Source organism: Pistacia vera, unplaced genomic scaffold, assembly GCF_008641045.1.
Source record: "Pistacia vera cultivar Batoury unplaced genomic scaffold, PisVer_v2 Contig212, whole genome shotgun sequence".
Taxonomy (NCBI): domain Eukaryota; kingdom Viridiplantae; phylum Streptophyta; class Magnoliopsida; order Sapindales; family Anacardiaceae; genus Pistacia; species Pistacia vera.
Genome location: NW_022196016.1, coordinates 629403 through 642889, shown reverse-complemented (window position 1 = coordinate 642889; position 13487 = coordinate 629403). Strand labels below are relative to the sequence as shown.

The 13487-nt window shown below is 28.6% G+C and overlaps 1 pseudogene; it reads right to left on the bottom strand.

The window, feature by feature from the left end:
- Positions 1-6127: 6127 nt before the first annotated feature.
- LOC116129624 lies at positions 6128-11382 on the bottom strand (annotated as a pseudogene).
- Positions 11383-13487: the final 2105 nt, after the last annotated feature.

Here is a 13487-nt window from a genome sequence, read left to right as displayed (position 1 = left end):
AAGGTGTCATTATGTTTAGATCTTTAGAATGCTAATACAATGCACTTGTATTATTATTATTATTTATTATTTATTATTATTACATATTCTATTTTTTTAATTAATTAATAATCATAGATAAAACAATAAATATCAATTCAACGTGTCAAGATAGAGCAATTTGATTGGCTTGTCAATCCAATATGTCAAATTGGAGCAATTCTAGAGTTTCGAAAATGTGTCACATAGCGAACAACCAGCATAGGTATTCATGAATCTTAAAGCTAAAAATATCTCATTAAACCACATATCCAACGTGGCAAAAGAGAACAACTCTAGAACTCCAAAATAAAGCAATTTTAGAGCTTAAAAAAAAAAAAAAAAGTGTCTTACGTATCACTTAAATGGGGTATTATTTTATCTTTAGATTTGGAATACCAATGCAGCAATTAATATCTCTCTACATCATCACTAATAAAATTCAACCATATAACAATCACAAATCCTATATATCAAAACGAAACAATTTTATGAGTTTTAAAATGTGCCACGTGACGAACAAGTATTCAGCTTTATATATATTTGACTACCATCGCATTTATTCTGAACCTCGCGTGAGACTCAAAAATTGAGTTACTTCTTCAAGACACTAACATGAACACCCAAATCAAAAACAGGCTTCCTGTTTTAATTTATTTATATTCTAAGTACAACCTTGTATAGTGAAATGAGTTCAGTTGGTAAACTATTTAACACCGTGGTTGATTTAACATGTCAAAAGAAAAAGAAAAAGAAAAGATCCCATTTATGAATTCACAAAGATTCTTTAGTGCATCGGAATGTAGTTGGCTAAACGTATTTATATTTATTACTAGATGAAAAACCCGGTGGGTATGTTTATTATATTTTTTATATTATTATTAGTTTTTTTGTGTTTTAAATATATATTTTTTGTATTAAAGTTCCTTTTATATTAAATTGATAATTAAAAAATCAGTAAATAAAAAATCCATAAATTTAACTCAAAGTCTATATCATTATGATTCTTCTCAAATATGTTACTATTTGACATTTGCAACCAAAGTTTAAAACTTTATCAAGAAAAGCAAAAAAAATTTGCAGGATAACCCACTGTGTATTATTGATAAGTCTATAAATCAATTAGAGAAAGAGAAACTTTTAAGAAAGAGACTTGCAGAGCCAAAGGAAAAAACTGATTTTGATTGTTGAGAAAAGAAAATAAATTATTTTTATTATTATTATTTTAGAAATAAAAAAAAATTAAGAATATTGAGAAGAGATTTCACATAGAAAGCAACAACAACTCCAACAGTATAATCTAAAGGCAACTTAATTGAAACATTGAAGAAGTCATAAAAATAAAGGTCCTATGACACAAATTTATTTGCTGCAATTAAAAAAAAAAAAAAAAAAAAAAAAAAAAATCATTTGATGATAGCATCCTAAAGAAAGACAATAATTGTAAAACCCATAAATCAAACAACAAAATTAATCCAAAAATCAATAAAAGAGATAGAAAAAAATACAATTAAATTTACATATCAATATTTGTTTTCCTTTGTCATTACTAAAATTGAATTTATTTTATCTGTATGATGATAAAATGAATGGTTCGACAGCAGGTCTATAGTAATCCAAATTCATCGTATAATATATCAAATTAAAACCCTATCTTTCTAGTTTCAAAATATTCAAACCGCTCATCAATTGGATTTTTATTGAACAATTTATGTCTAATTTACTACTGAATGTTCAATGAAAATTGAGAAACAGGGAAAACTGAAATGTGTGTGAGGATAAAAAGAATGGTTCGGAAGTGGTGCTATAATTATCCAAATTTAAGAATATAATAAATCAAATTAAAGCACTATCTGTTTAGTTTCTAAATATTCAAACTCTCATCAATTAGATTTTTATTAAGAAAGTTATGATCAATTTACTATTGACTGTTCAGTGGAAACCAAAATGTATGTGATGATAAAAAGAATGGTTTGAAAATGGGGCTACAGTTATTCAAATTAAGCGTATAATATATCAAATTAAAGCCCTGTCTATCTAGTTTCAAAATATTCAAACCTCTCACAAATTGGATTTTTATTAAAAAAGTTATGGTCAATTTACTACTAACTATTTAGTGGAAACCGAAATGTGTGTGATAATAAAATGAATGGTTTGACTGTGGGGCTAAAATTATCCAAATTAAGCATATAATATATCAAATTAAAGCCCTATCTATCTAGTTTCTAAAGATTCAAACCTCTCATCAATTGGATTTTTATTGAGCAAGTTATGGTCAATTTACTACTGATTGTTTAGTGAAAACCTAAATGTGTATAATGATAACATGAATAGTTTACTAAAGCTACATGGTTTGACAACAAACATCAAATGATATTTGTGATACAAATCAAATTGGTTTTATTTAGCAACAATCTGTTTTCATGATATATGTATGTAACATAAAAAAATATCAACAAATACAATTAAAACTACATATCAATATTTGTTTTCCTTTGTCATCACAAAAATTGAATTAGTTTTATGTGTGTGATGATAAAATGAATGGTTCAGCAGTAGGTCTATAGTTATCCAAATTCATCGTATAATATATCAAATTAAAGCTCTATCTTTCTAGTTTCCAAATATTCAACAATAAGATTTTTATTAAGTAAGTTATGACCAATTTACTACTGACTGTTTAGTGGAAATCGAGAAACAGGGAAAACTGAAATGTGTGTGATGATAAAAGGAATGGTTTGTAAGTGATGCTACATTTATCAAAATTAAGCGTATAATATATCAAATTAAAGCTCTATCTATCTAGTTTCTTAAGATTCAAATCTCTCATCAATTAGAGTTTTATTGAGCAAGTTATGATTAATTTATTACTAACTGTTTAGTGGAAACTGAAATGTGTGTGATGATAAAAGGAATGGTTCGACAGTGAGGCTACAATTATCCAAATTAAGCATATAATATCAAATTAAAACCCTATCTATCTAGTTTTCAAAGATTTAAATTGCTCATCAATTGGATTTTTATTGAGCAAGTTATGACTAATTTGCTACTAACTGTTCAATGGAAATCGAGAAATAGGAGAAACCAAAATGTGTGTGATGATAAAAGAAATGGTTTGACAGTGGGGCTAAATTTATCCAAATTAAGCGTATAATATACAAATTTATAGTTCTGTCTATCTAGTTTCTAAATATTCAAACCTCTCATCAATTTGGTTTTTATTGAGCAAGTTATAATCAATTTACTACTGACTGTTCAGTGAAAGCTGAAATATGTGTGATGATAAAAGGAATGGTTCGGTAGTGGGGACACAGTTATCCAAATTAAGCATATAATATATCAAATTAAAGCACTTTCTGTTTAGTTTCTAAAGATTCAATCCACTAATCAATTGAATTTTTATTGAGTAAGTTATGGTCAATTTTGTACTTATTGTTAAGTGGAAACCGAAATGTGTTTGATGATAAAATGAATGATTTACTTAACCCAAATTTAAGGGATTATTATATTAGGACTGATAAGAAATGTTTCAAATAACACCTATTAATTGGAAAATGGAATCTGTAAAAAATAATTCATTTAACATATATACTCGCACATCAGTAGAACATAAACAATTAATCATTCATATAACAAATTAAAATATACAAATGTTTTTACAGAAAACATATTCAACACAAATGAACTGTTTCAACTAATATAGATATGACAAATACTCACAGTTCGGCTGACAATATGATCATCCTCAATTTGATCTTAGTAAAGTACATGAACATTTCCTTGAAAACAAACATAACAGAATTTAATCGATCTTCATGTTAAAATTATTAAGGAATAATTATTCATTCGTATAACAACTGTTACTTGAAAACAAAATCAATAAAAGTGAATTAATCTTTATATTAAAATTGTTAAAGAATACATTTACCGTTTGGTAGGACTAACACAATTAATCATTTAAATAGATTGACCGAAAAAAACAATCATTCAATCAAATAATAACCGTTAAAATAGTTAGGAGATATACTTACAATTTCGTATTAAAATAGTTAAAAGATATACTTACAGTTCAAAGAACGAATCAAAATAACAACTCATTTGAAAATGTCAATATCAATCGGACATCCTGTCTTTATTCCATGCCAATTCATGAATCTTTGACTTGTAAACAAAAAAAAAAAACATAAATAAATAAATAAATCAGCGATTAACAAAATCATGAAGAACAAACGTATTATTGACACAAACTAACATGACCTATAAACAATTAATAAAAGACCAGATGTATTGTTGACACCAACTAACATATTGCGATAATACACAACTGAACATACTCCCCTTTTATAACCTCTTATTTAGACATTTCGAATGCCAACACAATTAAATACAAAGAAATATTTGTAATGTCAATATAATGCACCTATACAATTATTAATAGCAATCATAGACAGATGTCATTAAACTATAATTATTAATAGCAATCCAATACACCTGTATACTTGTTATTAATGCACATCCAACGTGTCAAAATGGTTATAGTTTTGGAATGCCAATGCAATGCATCTATATTATTATTATTATTAATTATTAATACAGATCCAATAATTTTTAATAATTATTAATTGTAGATGGAATAATAAATACAAACCACAATTATTAATAGCAATCCAATGCACATGTATACTTGTTATTAATGCACATTAATGGTTACAGCTTTGGAATGTCAATGCAATGCACTTATATTATTATTATTATTATTATTAATTATTGATACAGATCCAATAATTTTTATTAATTATTAATTGTAGATGAAGCAATAAATAAAAATTTAACATGTCAAGATGAAGCAATTTGATTGAGCTCATTAAACCACAAATCCTACTTGTCAATTAAGATGGACCAATTCTATAGCCCCAAAATGAGTTCCAAAATGTACTACTATGTGTCAAACAACCAAGGGGGTATTCAACTTTATATATATATATTCACAATTTTTATTTTATTTTTAAATATAAAAACATTGAGATTCTTTAGGTCAATGGATGTAGTAATAACATTAACACCCCTTTGTTTATGAAAATTAAATGAGTGATTAGTAAGAGAATAAAGTTTAGAAATAGGGTCATATAATGATGGTTTAAGTGAGAATAAATAAACACATTTTATAAGCTTTGGGTTACACTTCACATCACCAATACTCTTTGGTAATAAAAATAAAATAAAATGATAATGATTATGATTATGTTTAGACATCGATTTACTAGTAAAATAATAGTTTAAAACTGTTTATTAAGTCATCGCAAAAAAGGAAACTAAGACCTCTCAATCTGAAAACACATCAATACTCCCTTTGAATCCAAGTATCTAAAATGTAATTATCATGAATAATAAATAAATAAATAAAATCAAAATAGTGAATAAATAAATGGTTTGCAAATTTTCCTTAGCGGCTTTGCCCAGAAACATTTATCACTGATGGGCTTGGGCCATTTATTTTCAACCCCATTAACTTAGTCTGGGTCAAACGCTGGCCCACCAAAATCCCTTCTATATATAAATAACCAAAGCTCTATTTTCTTTTCTTAGTGACCGGGTTGTTCGAGTCAGTTTGCATGCATCTCAACTAATTTTTTGGGATCCTAAAATTAATGATCAAATAAAACCCTCAATGACCACCTCTATTAGGGTTTGTGGGGACTCGAACTTTAGAACTCATAAAACCTTCTTTTGCTCTTATAACCAGCAAGCCACCGGTGGTGGTTCAAAGCTCTATTTTTAGAGATATTATGGGTAGTAGCAAGAGCTATTGGTTAGTTATTTCATCCCTAAATGACAAAATTAATTTGAAAACAGAAACGAGAAAATATATATTAATGGATAACACACCCAGAAAATTAATTAAAAGGTTTAGAAGTTTTACATGAAGTAACACAATAATAAAAGCATCTGTCATTTTTCAAATTACATAAAACTTACAAACAATACTTAAGAGTTTTGCACATACGTAATTACATGCTGCATGAAGAAGATAATCACAACCATAAAAGGCAAGCAAAATAAAAAAAAAAAAAAAAATTTAATCAAATACTTCAATTCACCAAACTCATAATCAAAGCATCCATCCTGGAATGTATCCATTCACAGTACTCTGAGTTTGCCCTGCAACACTAACACTTACCACCTCCTCCGCATCAGTAGTGCTCACCACCATTGGATTGTATCTGTCAAAAATTAAAAAGCAATTATTGAACATTATCAGTTTATCGAGTTTAAAATTTTCAATAATTTTACCTAGTCAGTGAAAGTTCTTGAAGATACCCCATATGGATATTGGAGTTGGCTCCCAGGGGCTGGAAAAACCCTTCTGATTGAGAAGGGAGACGAGTGTTGTATGTCATGTTTTGTTCTCCATTCTGATCCCATGGTAGTCGAAGAGGAATTTGTGCACTGCTTTCCTCAAACTGTTTCAAAAGAGAATTTATTTTGTTTTCACCAATTTTCCGATAAGTTCTGGTATCGAATCTTAGTTATATTAGGGTGCTTATTAAAAGAATGCCGGAATTAATAAAGTTGTGAATTCGATCTATGACACTGAGAAATTCGTACCTTCCTTCTCAGGGCCTTGTTAGTTTCAAGTAGGATTTGTTCCTGAATCAATTAGAAATTGAGACGTTAAAATAGGTAAAATGCATTTAACAATAGCACCATTGTTTAACAAAAATTCACAATTTTATGACATGCATACGTACTCTCTTTTGAAGTTCGCCAAGCTGGTCAACCATAAATTGTGTCTGTAAATCATTCAAAGAGAGAAAAATAATGTGAGAATTGCTAAAATATAGGTTGTGTCGTGAAGCTTTTTTTTTAATGGTCAGGTTTTTAACTATGTTATATAACAAATCCCTTTGATGTCAATTGTCATGTATAAGTCCAAGTTGTTCACAAAACAACAAAGAAAAGAAATTTACTACGTAAATCTAGCCTGAACAGTCCCATGAAAACCAATTTAAATGAGTGCAGAAAAAAGAAATATGCAAGGAAGAAGAGAAAGATAACCATCCGAGTCTCATCTTTTGAGACAATAAAAGCCAACTGAGATATATATATTGACAGAGAGAGAGAGAGAGAGAGAGAGAGAGAGAGAGAGGTGAGTTAACAGATGAGTTAAGAGACAACACAGTACAGAAAATGCCATGCAGCTGATAATTGAAAGAGAGAAACAGACATTCTGGTAGGTTCTACATGTTGGTATCCTTTTTTGATGAACAACGGGGAATTGGAATCAGGTTTCAAAGAATGTTGAAGACACATTGAATAGGTTACGTGGGAGTATGAAGAATATCAGTGATTAGTGAGAGTTACGTGACTAAATAATTAACAGACGTTAATTAGGTTTAGGGTTTGCGGTTCTTCTTATTTTACACATCTGGATAGAACACAATTATGATTAACCACAAACATTAATATAATAACAATTACAAACGCAAATCCAATCTAATATAATTTCATTAACATCTCGTTTGGTATACGATAATTGGATGAGATATAATAGTATGACATTTATTATAAATAATCGAGAATAAGGAAAAAAAAAATATTAATTTTAGCTAATTAATTTCATATTATCATTCTTTAAAGTTTTTCACGCATCGTACCTTTGTAGTCCTGATATGCTTCAAGGATGTCTCCAGCTGATTCTCAAGTTGATCAAGCTCTTTTGTGCACAACGGACCGAGATCTTCTCCCAAAAGGTTTCTGCACCATGTCAAAGTAAACAAATCACGATCATTTTTCTATTTTCATCTACAAAACATATTGAGGTCCTCGTTGTACAAATTACAATAATTTAAAGCAATAGTAAATAACCTCTGAGATCGCTGTAGGACCTCGACCGTTGTTTTCAGCTTCAAATACTCCTGGTAAGTTCCCTGCTTCAGGAATTTAATAACAATTAATTTATATTTTCATAGATTAAACTGTGTATTTTCATTGTGAGATTAGTGTGAAAATGAGAATTTACCTGTGACTCATTGCCTGCCCGGTTAGCATCTAGTGCTCCATAGCTGCACCTTTGGTATCGGTCCAGAGTTTTCATCATACTAATTAAAGAAGAAACAAATAAAACATAATATTGTGGTCAGGTCCCAAAGTTTAAACTTCTAATTCATGTATATGAACTAAAGCTAATTGAAACTTACATATAAAACTATACGCACGTCAATAGAATGATAAAGGATGAACAGACTTTGGATTAAAAGATGTATGCGGCAAATTTTATCTATTCCAGTGTCATCACACACATATATATCAAACACAATCAAGCTGCAATAACCATGAAAATAGGACCATGATTCAAAGATATCATAGCTACAAATCCTTTTTTAAAGCTCTCTTCAGTGCAACATTGTCCGTAATTAGTTACAAGAATGATCAAATCATCTTACATGAAGGAAGCCAGAGCAATACAATAATAAGAAATTAAATCATGGAAATTAAAGAATTAAACAGAAACCATTAACATATCAAACCCACAACCAGAAATAAATTATGAAAGTATTATGAATATCATAATTTAAGTGTGATGGGTAAGATATTTCTTCTCATAATGCATTAGTATATACAGAAATGAAGTTGTATGCCACATCATACCCAACAACAACCTAAGGCTAATTGAAGAAAAAAAAAAAAAAAAAAAAGTGTATGCCACAAGAAACTAGGTTGGCTTTCGCATACAGTATATTCATTTCAGACATTTCAGGTATCTATATAGAGATAGATAAATATATAGGTAATTTTTGAGCAAGTAATAATTAATCACTAGCTAAAACTGTTCAAGTAGGTTGCATCAAGAATCACTTGAAGGTATTTAAACATCTGTTCAAATTAATCATAGAGAAAATGGATACCAATCACCAATATTACATCATATAGGGTGTTGCTAATGAACATGCTCAGAAATTAACAGCCAATATGAGCAAGCCAAAGAATCAAAACTTAGTAAACAACTATCTATAATTATCAACAAATTAAGGAAAAAATAATCAAGGCACCTCAGAAATTATCAAAGCTAACATATATTAATTAAAATCTTCATTATCTCTTCTCTTACTAATAATCGTATATTGATTCTCCTCAGAAATTCAAGTCCTTGTATATAATCAGTTCTACTTCCTACTGTCAATCTTTTTTGTTTATTTGCATTGACATTAAGTTTTTAAGCTAAGTCCTAAATTTTGTTACCCAGATTTTTCACTTGAAAACAAAGCACCAAAAGGTCTCTAACTTGACATAAAATTAGTTCCATCATATGACAATGATCAACAAAAAGAATGATCTAGCTAAAAATTAAGTTGAACTTACTTTGAAATTCAACTTGGAGATTAAGGATTCGGTTTATATTTTAAAACGATTTTTGTGTAAAAAAATCCATAATTAAACTCAAACACTGAATTACTAGATTTTTTTTTTCTCACTGTCAAAGCTAACTCACAATCAGTTTGAAAAGACTTCTGGTAAAACTTAAAATTTATTTCTAAATTAACTAGGATAATTATGCTTCTAATTATTGTTCACATGGACTCAAGCAGCAACACTGCATAAGTTTTCTGTAATTAATATTCTCAACAATATCTATACTAACCCAACCTATCTCTGCAAAATAAATAAATAAAATTAAAATTAAAAATAAAAAAACCACAAAAACATCTTTACTCTAAAGAAAAAAACTTGTGTAGATGTATGTGAGAAACATGTTAGACACTATTAGAAAAAAAAAAAAAAAAAAGCGCATAATAAAACAAAAAAAAAATAAACTAATGGAAAGCTTCAAGTTAGAAGCAAAGAGAGGGATGTTTCTAATTTTTTTTTCACTCCAAAAACCTTTATATTTATAGACCAAATAATTATATATGCAAAGAGAAAAAGAAAAGAGTATAACCGAAAATACGAAAAAAAAATAAAGAAAAAACAAAAAGAAAACATTTATATTCAAGATCATGGTTTTTTTTTAAGTGAAGGAAAAAGGATAAAAATATTATATATAAAAAAATGTAGGTTACCCTGAAAAGATAATAAATAAAGTCAATTCCAGGTAAAATATTTCTAAATGAATCTTGTGTTGTTTTCTGTCAGATCAACTTCAGTATATAGCAACTATGTGTTTCTCAAACCGTCATTGTGACTTAATAATACTGAGAGATCAAATTATTTTATACAAAAACTTGAAGAAAAACCAATAATGAAAAAGAAAAACTTGTTTTGATGGGTTTTACAGATCTGCAGCTCTAGATGAAGAAAAACAAAAGCTTATTTTCTCTCTCTCTCCTCAGAAAGAGTTGGGTAATTGCACCACAAAGTGCAGCTAACTAAACTCTGTAAAACATCACATCCATGGCAGTGAATCACAACAGTAATTAAATCAGTATTAGACCTGAAACTGATATAATTAGGGTCAAGAAGTAGCACCAGTTTCCTCGATCTAATAATTTTAGAAAAACTTTAATTATTTTGAATTAACACCAATAACCCAGTAAGAATCAAACCCCCCTGAAGAAAATCATGATCAACAAGAGGCTTTGAGTTTTGTTGATTTTAGAAGTAAACTTATGTATATATAAGTTGTTATACAGCTGCACAGCTACTCTTTTCATTACTATTACCCAACAATGGTTAGAAAAAGTGACAAATAACTAAAATATAGCAAATATTTGTAAATATCTTTTTTTATATGAAACCTAATTAATACTATAAGAATCCAAGACAAGAAAAAGAAAAAGGGAGAGATCTTTACAAGAACATCCACAAAAGAAATAAAAAAAGCTTTTTTTTTTTTCTCTTGAAAAAAATTAAAAATAATCAAACCAGATAGAGTAGAGCAATGAAACCCTAAACCACAGTTTTCAAGAAAATTGAAAGAGAAAAAGGGCAAAAATGATAAGTCTTTGCTTATGAAAACACTAAACCTCATCAAACACGTAACAATAAATCTCTTTAAAAAAAGGTGCAGATCTTGCACAAACACTCACAATTAAGAAAGAAGTGAGGTTGGAGAATCACAATTAAGAAAGAAGTGAGGTTGGAGAAAAAAAGATTGAAAATTATAGAAAAAAAAAAAAGAAAAGAAAAGAAAAGAAAAGTAAGGATGATGACGATGATGAAGAAAGAAGAAAGATACACTAGAGCGCTCTACAGAACTCATAAAGCTTTCCCCGGTTGAGAAATGAGAAAATGATAAGACAACTTCAGCATCACAAGAACTGAGAGTTCATAAGCTTTTTTAGCAACCCATTTCTTCTCTTAGCAAATGTAACCTGCCTATTAATTTTGTTCTCTATTCTCTTCCAGTTCAACTCTTCCCCTTCCCATATTTTTTCTTGGTTTTTCTAGTCTTGGTTAACAGGTAAGAAACTTTACTGAAAGGGTGTGTTTATAGGGCATTAAAAGAGAAAATAAAAGAGAGAAATGGAAACCTGGGAATTGGTTGTAGAGATGGATGTTGTTTATGTTTTGCTTTATCTTATACTTGTTGATACTGTTCCCTCTCCCTGTATCTATCTCAGGATTTTTTTTTTTTTTTTTTTTTTGCAGCAACTGTTTAACACTGTAAAAATCCCAGTTTTTCACTGTGTTCTTCAGATTTATTCTATATCTGCTTACATTAACCATTAAACAATTGCAAATACTATTCCTTAAAAATACTATTTTAACCTTTACCATTTATTTATAAATTTTATTTTTGGTTTTACCATGTAATGTCTTTGTGACATAGCAATGCCTAATGGTTGTCAACATGTAATACAAAAGCTTTGTCATAGCAATGTCAGTGACTACTGGATGTCAATGCTATCCTCAAAATTGATGACCAAATTTTTCACTTTAAAATTTCTAAATTATATAAAGCATTAGTTGAATATAGGTATATACACAAAAAAAATTCTATAATGACATACGAAATTAATTTTGTCAAGATCATACTTAAGTATCGTGATTTATTAGTTGGATTGAAATAATATTTTTATGTAATAATCTACCTGTAATTAATCATATGACATCATGATATAGTTAATATTAGGATTATTATCTAAATAAATATTATATAGGTATATAAGTTAGATCCTTTCAATTAATATGATTTGAATTAAGTAGAGTATAATGTAGATTATTTATTGAGCTTTAATCCAATAACAGGTCCATTATCTCTTTAAAAGGTGTTACATGTTATAATACAACCACTATTGGGTGGTTGAGTGGTCAACTAGGACTCTTAGGTATATTACTCAAAAGGTTTTGAGTTTAATTTACCTCGGCCCTTAATTAGGATGGCCACAGGAGACTTACCTGATCATTAATTTTAGGGTCTTGAGGGATTAATTAGTTGAAGTACACGAGTTGGCCCAAACAACCTCGGTCAACCAAAGAAACAAAAAAAATTTGTTGCATGTTACCCCAACGTACAAGATAGTCAATAAGAAATATTTTCTAAAAGTTAACAGGATTTCTAAGTCCCATTGAATTATATTAAAATTTTAATTAAAGTATAATGGTGTTAATGAATATTCTTTCATATTGAAATGCATTTCAGGTAACAAGCATGTGGACCTTTCCTTATTAAATTAACACAAAGTACCAGTCAATAATTAAGCATACCATTTACAAATTTACTATGAGAAATGATATACGATTATGATATAGACAAGTTATATTACTTTAGACAAGTTCCTATTATAGCACTTCTAATTTTCTCTTTATATACATTTGAGACTCGGTCAAATTAATGAATATTAGTTATAAATTATTGCTTTTTTACTTCAAGATCAAAATTGCAACTTTAATCATTTTACAGAAATTAGTAACATATATATTGATAACATTATAGATTTTAATTTTGTATAATCATTTCAATAATACAGACTTTCAGTTTTAAGGAAGCAAGTATTTGTTGATGCATGATTTTGACACCAATGACGTCGCATGTGTAAAGTGCTAAGAGAGTCTTAGAAATTACACATGAAATAATTATGAGAGTTGATTATGAAGCTGAGATAATATATGTTTGAAGAAACATAATTAAAAGATTGACAAGAGAGATTTTTATAGTGGTTCGAATGTTTAAAGCAAATCCTACATCTACTGTTATTTTATTATTCTCTGACTATTTTTCTGATATCGTCTGTGAGGCGTACAAAGATAGAATAATACTTTGTTTATAGAGAAAAATAATGAAGCTCAAACGTATGCCTAACTCACATATATCCAGCCTCCTCGTTTCATGAAGAGGTGTCTATTTATACCTTTGAGCTCAATGTAATAAGTGTTTTTACAAGTTGTCTTGATATTTGGGGACTACTCTTTAATCCTTATCTTAAAATGGGATATGATTGATATAAATGCTCTTAGGTTAGTTTGTTCTTGACAGCTACTTGGCTAAGCTTATGAAAATTAACTTATAAGCAGCTAATATTTAGAGCATC